Genomic DNA, 3,729 nt, shown 5'->3' with positions numbered 1-3,729 from the left:
CTCGGCCAAACACTAACGTATGTGTAAGCGCCAATCTATTATTATTATTATTATATTAAGATCTTGCTTAAAGCTTTTTTTTTAGCTAATAAACAATTGCGCCTAAAAGCTTAAACAGACGGCAGCGTTGATCGGCATTATTTGGGACTTAATCCGGATGAACTGCAGTTAATTCCCGAGTTGATCGGGATTGACTGGGACTTAATCCGGATTAACTGCATTTAATTCCTGAGTTGATCCGGATCAACGCTGCCGGCTGTTAAAGCTCTTATTACACTGCTTTGGTGAGATCTCTTCATATGTTCATTGCTTCATTCACAAAAAATAAAATGCTCTAATTTCACGCGAAAGTAGCGATTTTTTTAACATTTAGAAAACGTAATGAAAATCTATTTTTGAACGAAAAAAACTTGATAGAAAATATAAAATTTTGGCCTATTTAAAAATGTAACCACATTTATACTGATAGGAAAAAATAAGTATCCCGCAAATATTCGTCTAAAAATGTATCCAATGGGATCTATTTAGATCCAAACGGCAACCCTGGCCAGTAGTTGAGCGTGGCTCAATGCCTGCTGATGAATATGTATCTAAATTAACAGCATGGTTGCCATATCGCGCTATCATGTGCTGGTTAGCGAGTACGTGCAAAAGTCTTTGAATATTCACGTAGTTGCGCTCTGCGAAAAATTTGGTATGTTAAAGTAAACAGGCAGTGTTTAATTTTATTACACGGTATGCAAATTTGCACACATTAAAAGAGGAAAATGGTTACCTTTCTTAATATGCGCAAATAAACAAAAAAAAAATTAGAGTGTATTTAAAGTCTTTTCAGTAAAATTCATAAAAATTTCCTTAAATAAATCAAATTTAGTTTTTTAAACAGTGTATTTTAAACTACATTGAGATCTTCTTTCTTTTTATATTAACAAATGAAGATATGTGATATGAAAGAGATATATTTAATTTATATATATATACTAAGATATTTGTGTGACAACATCAAGGCGCACGCCACAAATCGGAGGAGAAGCTCGGCCAAACACTAACGTATGTGTAAGCGCCAATCTATTATTATTATTATTATATTAAGATCTTGCTTAAAGCTTTTTTTTAGCTACTAAACAATTGCGCCTAAAAGTTTAAATAGATGGCAGCGCTGATCGGGATTATTTGGGACTTAATCCGGATCAACTGCAGTTAATTCCCGAGTTGATCGGGATTAACTGGGACTTAATCCGGATTAACTGCAGTTAATTCCCGAGTTGATCCGAATCAACGCTGCCGTCTGTTAAAGCTCTTATTACACTGCTTTGGTGAGATCTCTTCATATGTTCATTGCTTCATTCACAAAAAATAAAATGCTCTAATTTCACGCGAAAGTAGCGATTTTTTTAACATTTAGAAAACGTAATGAAAATCTATTTTTGAACGAAAAAAACTTGATAGAAAATATAAAATTTTGGCCTATTTAAAAATGTAACCACATTTATACTGATAGGAAAAAATAAGTATCCCGCAAATATTCGTCTAAAAATGTATCCAATGGGATCTATTTAGATCCAAACGGCAACCCTGGCCAGTAGTTGAGCGTGGCTCAATGCCTGCTGATGAATATGTATCTAAATTAACAGCATGGTTGCCATATCGCGCTATCATGTGCTGGTTAGCGAGTACGTGCAAAAGTCTTTGAATATTCACGTAGTTGCGCTCTGCGAAAAATTTGGTATGTTAAAGTAAACAGGCAGTGTTTAATTTTATTACACGGTATGCAAATTTGCACACATTAAAAGAGGAAAATGGTTACCTTTCTTAATATGCGCAAATAAACAAAAAAAAAATTAGAGTGTATTTAAAGTCTTTTCAGTAAAATTCATAAAAATTTCCTTAAATAAATCAAATTTAGTTTTTTAAACAGTGTATTTTAAACTACATTGAGATCTTCTTTCTTTTTATATTAACAAATGAAGATATGTGATATGAAAGAGATATATTTAATTTATATATATATACTAAGATATTTGTGTGACAACATCAAGGCGCACGCCACAAATCGGAGGAGAAGCTCGGCCAAACACTAACGTATGTGCAAGCGCCAATCTATTATTATTATTATTATATTAAGATCTTGCTTAAAGCTTTTTTTTAGCTACTAAACAATTGTGCCTAAACGCTTAAACAGACGGCAGCGTTGATCGGGATTATCTGGGACTTAATCCGGATCAACTGCAGTTAATTCCTGAGTTGATCCGGATCAACGCTGCCGTCTGTTAAAGCTCTTATTAAACTGCTTTGGTGAGATCTCTTCATATGTTCATTGCTTCATTCACAAAAAATAAAATGCTCTAATTTCACGCGTAAGTAGCGATTTTATAACATTTAGAAAACGTAACGAAAATCTATTTTTGAACGAAAAAAGCTTTATAGAAAATATAAAATTTTGGCCTATTTAAAAAAGTATCCACATTTATACTGATAGGAAAAAATAAGTATCCCGCAAATATTCGTCTAAAAATGTATCCAATTGATCTATTTAGATCCAAACGGCATCCCTGGCCAGTAGTTGAGCGTGGCTCATTCTCTGCCAATGCCTGCTGATGAATATGTATCTAAATTAACAGCATGGTTGCCATATCGCGCTATCATGAGCTGGTTAGCGAGTACTTGCAAAAGTCTTTGAATATTCACGTAGTGACGCGAGAACTAGCTTTGTTTAAAGATTTTGTTGTTGTCTAGCATAGCAAAAGGAATTAAAAAAATACAACTGTGACTTCTGTACTTTCGGTGCCTACTAACGTTATAACATACTATGTAATTTTTTAAGTTTTTTCTTTTGGACTTATAATTTTATGAGACTATGTAAATCCACCAATTAGTTTTAAAATTTTTGCGTTGCATTTAAAATCACTTTGAGTTTATAATTATTCGCAGCAGTATATATGTAGGTAAATACATACACTTCGCGTTGCATCGTTAAAAATTAAAATATTCAAATCATCAAAAATATATAGATATGCATACATGCAGCNACCCTTCCCTTTGAAAATTTCCGACCAACTGAACGCTGACAATGCAAAAGTGAATTTCAAAACAGCTAAAACAGCTACGAAAATCTTTTTATACACATAAGTATATACATACATATATGTACAAATGCCTTGTTTCAAATAAAAGATATATCTTGATTGAATTCAAGTGAAAATTCAATTGGTTCTATAAAAATTTAAAATCGTTATTAGTGCGTTACTATTTATTTTGGTTTTTGGTAAGTACAACAATACTTATATCTTGGACCGATCACTAATGTAGTATAGATGCATATTAAATTTTACTTTAAAAAAAATTTTGATGTTTTGATTTGTCCCAAGCTTTGGTGCTTTTAGGAAAGTTGGCAGCCATGGGGTCTCAAATTCGTGAGCAGTGTTGCCGCGCCGTCCCAAGAAAATGTATCACCGACTAAGCCAAAAGTGTTTCCAATTTTCTTTTTTTACGTATCCATCTCATAATTTGTAAGAAAACCAAACATCTTGAAGAAAAAGGCATCCTAAGGACTTGGAATACGTGTATATATATTTTTATATTTCATAAAATCAAACATTTGTAATTTCAGTTTATAAATTACATCTTTTATACATAAGTATTTTGCAAAGTAAGTATAAAAAATTGTAATTAATATGTTACATTTGTACCTGTACACTATGAAAAGTGTGTGTAAAACTACTACTGAAA

The sequence above is a fragment of the Rhagoletis zephyria genome, unplaced genomic scaffold (genome assembly GCF_001687245.7).
Source record: "Rhagoletis zephyria isolate East Lansing unplaced genomic scaffold, Rhagoletis_zephyria_1.1 Rzeph_scaffold_00477, whole genome shotgun sequence".
NCBI lineage: Eukaryota > Metazoa > Arthropoda > Insecta > Diptera > Tephritidae > Rhagoletis > Rhagoletis zephyria.
The sequence above is the reverse complement of the archived record's forward strand: the minus strand, read 5'-3'. Positions refer to the sequence as shown.